The sequence below is a fragment of the Condylura cristata genome, unplaced genomic scaffold (genome assembly GCF_000260355.1).
Source record: "Condylura cristata isolate star-nosed mole 26May11 unplaced genomic scaffold, ConCri1.0 scaffold00026, whole genome shotgun sequence".
Classification (NCBI taxonomy): Eukaryota; Metazoa; Chordata; class Mammalia; order Eulipotyphla; family Talpidae; genus Condylura; species Condylura cristata.
In genome coordinates, this window is record NW_004567127.1 from 29,853,880 (window position 1) to 29,866,992 (window position 13,113).

Genomic DNA, 13,113 nt, shown 5'->3' on the forward strand with positions numbered 1-13,113 from the left:
AACGCCCTATTCTCAGAGAGCAAGGTATACCACAAAGAAGGGGAGGCCAGCGCAATGGGGCGCCCCGTGCAAGTAGAAGGTCAATGCCCCTGAAGCTAGCTCAATGCCCCTGATGCTAGCTCAATGCCTGTGATGCTAGCTCTGAGCAAAATTACTGAAAGTAGAGGCAGGGAACAGAAGTATGGAATTGAGAGAAGCTCCTTATACTTTACGGCAGCCACATTCAACACAAAATGTATTGAGAGACATTTAAAACCTCCTTTTGCCCTACAGAAAGACTCTCAGCAAGGAGTTCATTTCAAAGTAGACTCCACAGCAGAAAGCTCTTCCCAGCACACCCTGCCTTCCAGGCAAGCCCCGCCTCATGCATATCCTTAAGAATATTGCTCCTGGAGTTACTGTTTCAAACCCTCTCTCCAGCATCAACATCTCCTCCCTTGGCCATTTTTTTTTTTCCTGAACTGCCTATAAATATAAACTTGTCTGAAAGAAAAAGAAAATGATTTTGACCCTCCTTGGCTTCCCATCTTCCACCATCTTTCTGCTTGCTTTTATATTAAGCCCCATCTAACGCGTTGTGGGGGCCCTTTCTCATTTCTATCCTCCGTTATCCACATGGCAATAGGTGTTCAGTGTAATGATAGGCAGCAGGGAGTCTCAAACATTGTGCATATGGGGTTGAATGCAAATATCAGAGGGGTCATCACGTGGCTAAGGAGATAACAAGTTGGAAAGAAGCAGAGAGGAAACGGAGAACAATTATGAGGCCACTGCATAGTACAGGCAAAAAAAAAAAAAAAAAAAGAACAAGGAAAAGAAAAGGAGGAAAAGTAGATAGGTTCAGGTATATTTAACACTATGACTATAGTAAAAACATGCTACTATGTGCTTCAAAGTTGCTAAGAGACTCGATGTTAAGTGTTCTCAACCCCAAATGGACTGATAGCTGTGTGACTGACCAGAAAGGTGTTGACTACGGTGGTGAGTAACACTGGAGGAGTACACACCTTAATCTTATACAATGTCACACATCAATTCTACCTCAATAAAAGCTAAGTATTTATGGATAGAACTACCAGAATTGGTGACCAAGTCCAGGCAGGACTTGAGGGAGAGGGACAAATCAAAGTCAGACTCGGCCTTTTTACTGTGGCCATTGAGGAAAAGGTTGTCTGCTCTGTTTGGGCTGTTTCCCTGCCTGGAAGCTGTAGGGTTTGCTAGTGAAATGCCTCCTTACTGTTCACTTTGCTTTCCTTTCCACTCCCAAGTATGATCCTCTTCTCCAGAGGCTTCTATATTTACATTAGGAATGAAATTCAGTTTCCGGAACTGGAAATATTTTGTTACTTTTTTTTAACTTAAGCATCAAGCAGTTTTATCTGTTCTCTCTGGAGAGTTATGCTACACTGGGACTGATTTTTATCTACTTAGCATACTTTTTTCCCACTGATTGTAGAATTTCCGCATTCTATATTAAGAATGAAAGTCCCAAGCCCTGGAATTAGCCACAGGCCTGCAAGTGGGCTTTCTGCAGGAAATATCTTGCATAGGGAATTGTGCTGTATGGAGAATCAGGTATTGTTTCTATAGACACGAGATGTCAACAGAAAGGAATCCCACTGAATCCCACCCAAGAGAATTGGGTGGGGTAGTTGTGGCCATAAAAAGAAGGGAAAACAAGGAGAAATGAATCAGAATCAGGGAATATCTATGACCATCTCTGACACATTTACTTAACTTATTCAGTCTATGCTTACCAGGGTCTCTTTGATGGCAGATTCTGAGGGCTTTATTGTGTCTTAAATAGGCCCTTTTCCTTACCTCTTTACTGCTCAAGAAAGATAGTGTATGAGCCAAACATCTGACCAAGTGTCATTTCATACCATGACAAATGCTAGCCCTAATATATCCAAGAGAGCGTGTGACTGTCTCTACACAAACTCTACTTCATTCAACACTGAAATTAAAAGGAATTGCATTCCTTTTTTAAAGCCCTTAAAAGCCATCAAAACCAATCTAAACGTAGAGTGCATAGCGACAGCTAGCAGACCACTCACTCCTCAAACCATACCCAGACGCAGGCAGCACTTTCTGACATCTGACAAAGTCTATTCTGACATGGTCTAACCTTAATGCCCAACGTCTCTTATGACATTGCTTTTTGACTAATCTTTTCTCAGTAATTTTACCAGCAAGAACAATCTTTCCTCTTTAGCAGAACTGGGAACAAGGGCGACCCTAGATTGGTCAAGTTGATTCCGTTTGGGCAAACGGGAATCCCTCAGTACATCTCTGATAACGTTTAGGCTATTTTGAAGGGCAAGAGTAGGGAACTGGGAGCACATGCACCAAGATGCATCGTGTCCTAGAGAAGACTACAGAAATTAGCAGTGGGGGTGGTATGGAGAGAGTCCCCACAGCTTAATGTCTGGGCCCACTGTTCATCCTCAATGCCTCCTCCTGCTATTTCCCTATTCTGTTGTTCCCTTCAGCCCTGTCTATGCAACAGCCCTGGTCTGCATTAGTTCACTGCTAGCTCCTCAGACAGAGCCATTTTCCTAGTTATTCCAAGGACCCCCTTCGCAGCCCCTCTTCTCTCCACCTCACTCCTACCAGCCTATGAACACACCCCATGCAATTCTTGGGTCACGACCAGCTTCTCTTCAGCCCTCTGAAAGCAGTTGCAATCAGAGGAAGAGTAGAGTCTAGTGTTGCACTTCAAAATCTAAAGATAAATGCACTGCCCCCCCCCAGCCCTAGAACCACCACAGTCCAGATCACTCAACTGAAAACACCAACACTGAGCTCCTAAATACTTTTTTCACAAGCCCAGAATATTATGGCACACCTTCAAGTCCAGAAAAATGCCAGTTTGCTTTACTGAACTCAAAAGTGAACCTAGAAGAGGCGAATGTTATCAGTGGTAACTGGTGTATCCTTTCCATGGGGCTTTCACATCAGGTGATCTTTGATTTCTCATGATGATCCTATAACACAGGTGTAATTGTCCCTCACTTAAAATAAGTTGCTCACAAACTCTGTATGAGGACAAAGGGTCTTCGTTAGGCCTTGAAGTCCATTTAAGACATATTGACACACTAGTTGGCATATGAATGGATTGTATGAACCCAACTATCAGTAGACACTGAAAATGACTTCACAAACAAATCACTCATTTTCTAACCCTCAGTTATACCTATAAAATATAATCCACTTAATATAATCTATTACAAAGAAGTGACAATCAGTATATACCTTAAAATATACCTAAGAAGGCGATGTTAAATAAGCCACATAATGAGGTGTCACTGGATAACAGACATGTATTAGCCACTCTGGGTGTTAAAAATTACCATTTCTCTGTGTGTGTGTGCATGTGTACAAAGATAGATCATAATACATTTTACTTTTCGTAACCTGATAAATTGGTTGTTTCTTACTTCTGGCTATTCCTCTCAGCATTGTGATAGATACCCTCATTTGAAAAAATAAAAATCTTGCAATTATTTCCAACTCCTTTAAAATTTAAATGTATAGTATTCCTGGCACCAAAGGCTACTCAAAGAAAGGAGTTTTCATCTAACGAGAGATTTTGCTAAGCTCTTCCATTTCAAACCCAAAGATGATTTCTGGCCTATGTGTGTCATAACCACAAACAATAGCTACCCCTCAAATCATTTATTCCCTTATAACTTAATAGGAGATTGTGCCAGGGCACTTCAGATGGGCAGAATGCAGTCATATGCCAAGGGGAGGAGACTGTAGACAAAAAATCTGAAGGGCAAAGACAAGCACTGCTGAGGGTGGGGAGGATGAAGGTGGGATGGTGACTGAAAGGCTTTAGGAAGAACAGCAAGTATTTCTTATATTTCAACATTTATAAATCATTTATTGACATATGACCCTATTTTGTATGCCCTTGGGTATTCATAAAAACATACAGTAATAAATTTAGGTGAACTGAGATTAGGTCCAAGTTAACATAATTAACAAAGTTATGGAAGAGACTGTTAAGAGCTTATTTGCATTCAGAATGAGAAAACTCTCGCAATAACTTCTTGACTCACTTAAATATTTTAGCAGCTAGTATGTACATACCAGGCATTGTCCTGGGAGCTGTTTGTAGCTGACACTGGACATGGGCAATAATCCCACACAAGAACAAAAGCAGCTCAGCAAGCCAATGCATAATTGCTGCAAGGGAAACTGGCTGAACATGGTCTACCTTTTCATCTTACGGATGTTGGACTTGGCTGTGTGACTTACTGTGGCCCAAGGAACATCAGCTAATACCACATGGGTAGTGACTGAAGTTGACTTGGTGAGCTCCAACACCGGAAGGGTTTCCCCAGGAAGCTTCTGGGGTCTCAAGAGTGCACACATGGCATGGAGCCGAGCTCACTGACATCCTAAGCATCCTAAGTGGCCCTGACCCTCAGCCCCAAGAGGAATCATTGCTGCCTGCCAGGATCTGTTGTCCCTCACACCTACTGCCTCCAGGTCAGAGGGTGAGAATTCATTCTTCATCAAGGGATTTCTAGGGATTTGTTATATAGCATTATTTTGGTAAGTGCTGACTGACACTGAAATAGAAACCTAGAGGTGGAAGAAGTTTTCAGAAAAATCTGAAATAATTTTTTAATCTAATTTTATTGACTTACCATTTGCTTATAAAACTACATAATTTTGGGGCCCTCCCTGGTGGTGCAGCAGGTTAGGACACAGCACTTCAAGCTAGCCACAGTCGCTTCAGTGCGAGTTTGATTTCCCTTCCCGGAGGTGATCCACATGGCGCGGCAGACGTCTCCTGACCCACCTGCTTCTCCCCTCAGCAGTGTACTTCGTCCATCTGCCTGTTCTGCTCCCCACTCTATCTCTGGTGAAGATTCTCACTCTCCCTGCACCTCTGGCGTGTACCCCAGTTCTATATGCATTAAAAAAAAGGACATAATTTTGCAAGTACAGCTTCCCACCTTGATGCATGTACATACTCCACTTACCCTCCACCAAAGCCGTTGGGCCTGTAAACTGTGGTGTTCACACGCTCCCACTCTGCCCCTTCCTCCCTCCTGTAACTACCACCTTTTTTCAGTCTGAGGGTTATTTTGGTTATTTTGCCAGTTTGTTTGCTTTGGTTATTTATATTCCATGAATGAGTAAAACCACCTGCTAGCTGTCTATCACTTTCTGGTTTATTTCTCTCAGCATCATCACCTCATGCTCCAACCATATTGTCACAAGTGGTACAAACAAGCTTTTTAAAAAGTTGAATGGTATTCCAGTAAGCATATATCCCACAATTTCCTTATTCAGTCACCCATCCCCAGGCATTTAGGTTTATTCTATTTCTTAGCTATAGTGAATAACTGTTGTTATGAACATAGGAGCATGTCCCCAAATTAGGTTTTTCTATAATAGTTTTTTGAGGAATACATAGAATTAGTGTCCCTAGGTCACACAGTATTTACATTTATAGCTTTTATAACTCAGTAGTGGGAGGGAAGGGAACAAGAATAGAAACTTAGGAGAACTGTGACAGACATGACACAATGGTGAAATTCCAGCATGAACATTCAGTGAAACATTTAGCACAAATAGCAGTGATGGTAATACAGAAAGACAGACATGTACCTATTGAAGTTGGGGTGTTGACAGGGATAAGAAATTTGGAAATGAATGGGTTGTAGGTGGTCACATTTGATAAAGTGTTACCTAAAAGAGTGCAGGAAGTAACTGCCTTTTTAGAAAATATGGGGTGTACTGGATTGGAAAATGATAGCACTTTTCATCCCTGCTGTCCATCCAAGTAAAATTTCCTCCATGTAAGACACATCCTGGAAAGCCAAGACCAAAACAAGGATATGGCCTTTAGATAAAGCCAGGAACACCATCTGAATTGAGGCTGTGACGATCAGACTTTGTTAAACCTCTGAAACGATTAAGCAGATCGTTTCAACTAGACAAAGGGAGTTCTAGATAGATCACAAAGAAGTCCAAGGTACTCACAATTAACTCAAGAGAGGACTACTTTTTAAAAATAATGATGGGTATAGCTTTGGTTCTTACAATTAACTGGAATTAAATGTACAAACAATTCACAGTTTTTAAGAGTGGCGTATTGGCAGTTACAAACTGTTTTGCATTTGTTTGATTTGGTTATTTATATTTCACCTCACCCTTTCAGAAGTGACTAAGGAGAAAATAAAAAAGTGTCATCAGGAAACAGAACCAAAAGCTGTGGGAAACAATTGTTTAAGAATCTGCTTCAAAAGAGCAAAATGTGGGGTTAGCCATAAGACTTTCTTAGACTAAAAGATGCTAATGGATCTGGTGTGAATGGAGATCCAGTTGATCTGCTCAGGACGGCTTGGATCTGGCAGTATCTTTGTGTTACGAATTGGCACAGAGATTCCTACCTTGAGATAAAATTTGGATCATATAAACATAATTGAGTCTGAAAGCCAAAGAGGGCAGTTCCTTCGAGTCACATCTTGGACACCACCATTTACTATTTCCCTAATGACCTTTTACTCTTTCTGAAATTATGATGCTTACATTATTTAATTATAAAACATATTTATTTACTACCATATCAAGTATGTGAAATGGTTCCTGCCACAGAGCAATAATGAATAGATGTCCTTTTACTTGGAGTCCCTTCTCTTATAGAGACTATTCTTCGAAGCTTTGATTACACTGGGGATATGACAAAGATGTTTGGTTTCTGCTTCAATAATAATTTAAAATACTGAAATGACTAGCATAAAGGAAACCTTTGTTCTGGAAGAGTTACAACTCATTTTCATACCAACATGGGCCCTGACTTAGTGATGTCTGGATGAATGCAAGAAGTGGGATCACTTCTAAATAGTGATTCTGGAAACCAGTAGCCTAGCAGGCAGAAAGACTTCTTGGCTTGGATCTGGCAGTATCTTTGTGTGGCTTGGATCTGGCAGTATCATTCGGAACAACAGAGCATATCTGACTTAAGAATTCTCAGTATATAGATCTGTGTATACAGGGAAAAATGACAATTGTTGGAGCTAGTCACAGAAATTTATGAGGACAAACCTAGGTACCTTACAATAAACCTCAATCACAAAGAATAAGAACCCCCAAATGCCAAACTTTCTCATGAGTCCTCGGTATTTATCTGCATATTTTTGTCCATGGTTGAGACCCCCAAAATTGAATGAATCCCTTTATTCAACAGACACTACACCAGATGCTAGGGTGAGCCAAAGCAGCCGTGGCATTGACATTCAAGGAGCTTTCGATATAGTGGAAGTGGCAGACCTAATAATAATAACACAATGTGTGCTACTGTTAATGTGTGCTGTTCTGAGGAAAGTGTAGGAGGACTGGACTCTGAGAGGACATCTAGTAAGAGACCAGATTTTGTGTGGCCCATCAGAAATCTGCTCCTGAGAAAATGGTGCTCATCTTTCTGAGGTCAGAAGGGTGATTAAGGCAAGAAAGGACATTAAAGAGAAAAAAAAATCACATGCTAAAGACTGAAGAATATCAGTATGGTTGGAGCAAAGCAAAGTGATGGAAGATGAGGCCAGATGGACAGATTACACAGAGTTTGTGTAGGTCAATGAGGAATCTGGTCTTTACCTAAATTAGAATCAAAGGAAGACATTCACAGGTCAACTAAAGCATTTGTTGATCATCTTCCAAGAGACATGGGTAGACATTGCTGACAAGTATTGGGGGCAGTTAGAAGCTAGTTATCAAACAATTTTCCTTCCACTAGTGAGCACCCCTGGAGTGGGACATGACAGAGGTTTGTTTGCCTCCTCCTGCCCAGGATGCAATGTGTCAATGTATAACAGTTGGTTCACCTTTACCTTTCCACGAAGCCCATGATAATTTAAACAGTACCCATCAGATCTCGTAAGGCTCGATATTTATTTTATTTCAACTATCACTCTTTTTTGTCAAGAGTCGTCTCATGCACAGCAGGTGAAACTTAATGGTTTAAGGAATAAATAGAAAACTGACGGGGCTCAAATCCATTAGCTAATGGATTACTAAGCAAAAGGGACTACCTTCCACCCCAACGCACTTAGCTGAGGGTTGCTAGGAATTTTCAAGATTATACGCTAACACTTCATGGACTCAGGGGAAAGAAGCTCAAACTCAAATAGGGCTCCTTTGATAGACAGGTGAATGAATGTGGCTATCATTATGTAATCACACAACTTAGGAGTTATTTATCATTGACTGCACAACATATTCTGGAAACATCCTGGAGACACTTGGCCTGCCAGCTTGGTATGCTTGTTGGCTATAATCTGGCAGAGAGAAGGAACCTGATGGGAGAATCACTCAGCATCTTGCAAATTTTACTCACTTCATCATTATCCCAATATTTCATGGGAGAATAAGTAAGGAAAACCCCACTATTTTAAACATATCTTTTTGAGATAAAGCTGTCTGACACATTTGTAAATTAGCCACCTCGCATGTTGTAGCAAGACCTCCTCTCAATGGTCTTTAATCAGTTGTTTCAGATATATGTGACTCATTAGCATCTGAGCCACGCAATCACTTTTTTATCCCGAATCTCATGATTTTATTGGGCTATTAAGAGCTTGATTTGTGGGCAGTGGGAACAGCAGGAGAACTCATGCCATTGATCACGTTATTCAGCAGGATGCCAGCAGAAGGAAGATACCAGCCGAGGAGCCCCAGAAGACAGGCGGGGCTTCAGCTCTCCAGCTGGCACCCCAGACAAATCAAGGACCACCTACTGCACACACGACTGCCCTCAACAACCTTCCTTTGGCTGACTGGAGGTGGAGAGGAAAGAATTGAATCTCACTACTACTTTCAAAGAGGGTTTTCAAAATATTAAAGGCAAAAATGGCCCCAAAACTCAAACTCATAAAAAATCAGTAGCTAATGACTGACCTCGAGATCTTTGCTCTGATCCAACACCCAAGAATCACAGTCCCTTACAAGCTGTACAGATAATCTTATTTCTCTAATGCTCCTGCTGCCAAGACCAGAACGATCTTAAAGAGGGGCTGTATCCTTCCTCATGCCATCCATCAGGGGGTGGCTGGCACTAACCCACCCTTTTTACCCCTTGCACAGTGTTATTCTCAGTTCTTCTGTGAATCCCTTGTTTCTGAGGCTGTGAACAAGGTTTGTGAAGGAGTTTTTAAAGTTAAAGACTTGAATGTAACAACATGTTCTCATCTTATAGAGGGGATTCTCATACAATAATACCTAAGATATACCAAAGTATGTCATTTCTAGGAAGCTCATGTTATACCTTATTTTTCAGATCAATTTAATGATCCATCAAACAGGCTATGGGCAGAGTTCCTTGGAGGGGTCAGGAGAAATTAATTAGCAAGCAGACAAACCAGACTCTGACTTCCCAGGGCCGGTTCCCGAGAGAAGCTGAGCTGTCCTCGAGGAGCTCAGAGGTCAGGAAACACTTCTAGCTTTCCAGGCAAGAGATCCTCCCTGACTGCCTCTCCACATCTCTTCTTAAATTCTGTTCCCCATTAGCAGCAAGTGTGGTTCTTAAATCACAAATCAGATCCTGTAATGTTCCACGTAATGGAGTATTTAACTCCTCAACAACTTCTATCACGCTCAGAATGAAACGCTCACCTCTTAGATGGCCACACAGCCTGCAGCACAAGCGCCCTGCTTCTCTGCAAGTGTATCTCATCCCTACTCCCCCCATCTGTTAGTGATGTTCCTGTGATTAGCCACACTGGTTCCCCAAACAGGACCTTCCTGCTATCCTTCCCTCTTCTACTCTTTGCATGCTTCCTATCTTCTTATCCCTTGGGTTTCGGCTGCAAGTTCTCAAATGGGGCTCAATCTCCCAAACCCCAATGCTTTCCCATGAAGACAACCCTCTCTTATACCCTGGTGTTTTTTCTAACACTTATCCTGACACTAACTATGTTAGGCATCTGTTTACTTGCTCACTTGCCCTCTGGTCAGAAGGTAGATATCACAAAGGCAGAGGTCATGCCTAACTGCTCATGATCGCATGCTCGTTGTCCATTCAGGGATGAGAACAAAGATGTCAGAAGTATTGGGAGGGGAATGCAAAGGGGAGCCCTATGGGACAGACAAGAACAGAGAGAATAATTATTGCTCTAGTAATCCATGTAAGCTGAGGCCCAGCAACTGCCCACAAAGCACAAGGGCCATCATTCCCCTTTCCAGAATTTGCTGGAAACTTGTGACGATTGGCAGGGGTTCCATGTAGCTCTGATGCCCATGCCCAAGATGATGGAAAGACCAATGATGCCCAATGAAGCTAGAAAGACCCTCCAAGGCTTTGGGGAGACTTTCTGAATCTTTTTCTAGCTGGGGACTTCTGTTGTTCTTTGCAAAAGTTAGTTCTAGATATACAGAGAATTTCTGAGTCAGTCTCTACTCACTTTAGAGGGAAGAAACTTAATTCTGTAATCTGTTGCCTCTCCAACTTTTTTTCAGTCTCTAATGCACAGAGACCATAATGATAAGGTCAAGAGGAAGATATTTTCATTTCCCTGTGGTTTTTCATAGCATATTTAATAATCCAAGCACTTTTAAAAAAAAATTTAAAAAGATTTACTCATACAGAACTGTGATACAGGCCAGAGATGCAGAGGGTGAGAGGATTCACCAGGGACAGAGTGGGGAGCAGAACAGGCAGATCGACTAAGTACACTGCTGAAGGGAGCAGCGGGCAGGTCAGGAGAGGTCTGCCACGCCATGTGGATCTCCTCTGGGCCAGGTGGGGATCGAACTCATGTGGAAGTGCCTTAAGCTTCTTAGTGCTGTGCTTTAACCTGCTGTGCCATCAGGGAGGGCCCTAATCCAAGCACTTTTTAAAAAAGGTAAACAATATGTTTCCCTATTTACTTAGATATCTAGAGAACTCAGGAGAAAACTTCAAATTCAACCACAAATTTTACTAAACAGCACTCCCTACTAAATGTACATTTTTATTATTCCCAATATTATTCCCAACTTTAAATACATTGCATGTAAATAGAAGAAAATTGAACTTAGACCATGTATCTGCTACTCCATGTCTCCATCATTCAGCTAATCCATTGAGATGATTGAGAGAATTCCTTGATCACCCAGTAAACTTTTTTTTTAAAGATTTATTTATTTATTCATACAGAACTGGGGTACAAGCCAGAGATGCGGAGGGTGAGAGGATTCACCAGAAACAGAGTGGGGAGCAGAACAGGCAGATCGATGAAGTACACTGCTGAGGGGAGCAGCAGGCAGGTCAGGAGAGGTCTGCCACGCCATGTGGTCACCTCCGGGGCAGGCGGGGATCGAACTCATGTGAAGTGGCTTTAGCTTCTTAGTGCTGTACTTTAACCCGCTGTGCCACCAGGGAGGGCCACCCTGTAAACTTTTTTAAGGCTTACTTACTTTATGTGATTAAGAAGTAGTATGTAGGCTAGAGGTTAGGGAGAGTGAAAGGATTCACCAGAGGCAGAGTGGGGAACAGAACTGGTGGATTTACTGCAATACACTGCCGAGGGGAGCAGCGGGTGAGTTAGGAGAGGTCTGCTGTGCCATGTGGGTCAGCTCCCTGGCTGGAGATAAGTCTCAGTATGATAACCGCTGCAACCTGAGTTCTAACTCCTAGGCCTCCAGGGAGGCCTGACCACCCTGCATTTTTGCCTATAAATTACTTCATTCTAGTCTGCTTCATTTCAGTGCCATTATGCTACACGTCTTCTCTCATAAGGAGAAATCTGTTCTAGAGGCAATGAGTGGAAGGCTCGATCATAAACTGAAGGAGAGGTTAGCCTTCACCATATGCTAACCTGGTATTTTGCAAATACTAGTTCATTTAGAACTCCTATCCTTCTATCCACACAAACATATCTCACGTAAGGACCTAGGAGCTTGGGGATGCCTCTTCTCTGCACAGGTACTATGAGCTACTGGATATGTGCACAGAGACCAGTAAAAATATTAGACCATCTCTAAGCAAAGGTCAAGGTCCTTCAAGCGGAGGTATTACGACTAAAAAGGGGTGGGGAAGAGCTGGTTTATGAGTCATTGTACAATCTTTTCTTCTAGATTTTCCTTGCTGGGTGGCATCCTTCCCATTGGTCCAAGTCACACACACTTAAAACAGCTGTGGCGGCACATGTAGCGAAAGGAGTTGTTTTCAAGCTATTGTGCTCTAACAGCTCTTAGGGAAACAAAGAGCATCTGGGCGTCCACAAAATGTTTGAGACAGGCAGGTTGAGAAGGGCAAAAAGGGTTTGGGAAGACTTGAAGCTCCCCCAAGACCAGAAAGACCCTTGACTTAAGTGGGGGAAGAGTTGAAGGCCCTTGAGATCCCTGGAGAAAGAATGGCCTGTGAGGAGTGAGGCAGACATGTCCAGACCACCTTGCGGGGATTGCCACACTTTGGCGGGGAAGCCTGTCACAGAACAGGGCTCCTGCCCGGGGAGGCCTAGAGTAGACAAGCAAATGGCCAGGGCTGAGGTGGCAGCAGGGATGATGCAGCAGTACCCAGCCTGGCTTATAGCTGAGGGCCAGCCTGGGCACAGCGGTGCTGAAAAGATGCCAACATGAAGACCAGCACTGCTGAACCAGGTTGGTGGCCTGGAACTAAAACTCCCACTAGGAGAACAGGCTTTCTGTTTCATCAGTAAAATGAGGTTTGAAACCAAAATCTAGTTTAGAAGAGGTGGAAGTTCTGTCTCTTGTACACTGAAAAGTATGGACTGGAAGTTACCTCAGTTCTGTCCATTTCCATAGGTCTGGTCATCTGTTCTAGGCAGACACAGGATCCAAAAGCAGGCTGAGCTGTGTTCTCCACATGGCAGGGAAGGAGAAATCTGCCTCCGACTCACCCAGTACAGCATGGGTTCAGCACACGCACATGTGTGCACATGCACACACCCTGTCCACCTCCAGCTGCAGACACCAGCGCTTCAGAGCACACAGTCAGACGGCGGCCCATCAGCACCAGCTCCCAGAAGAGTGGGCACACGCTGCCTCTCTCATACGCGGAGCCTTTCCATCCAATTTAAACCGAGTTCCAAGTTGATTTTGGAGAAAATTTATACAGTTTACCAGTTTAAAGTCTTTGCTTTATCCCAGAGG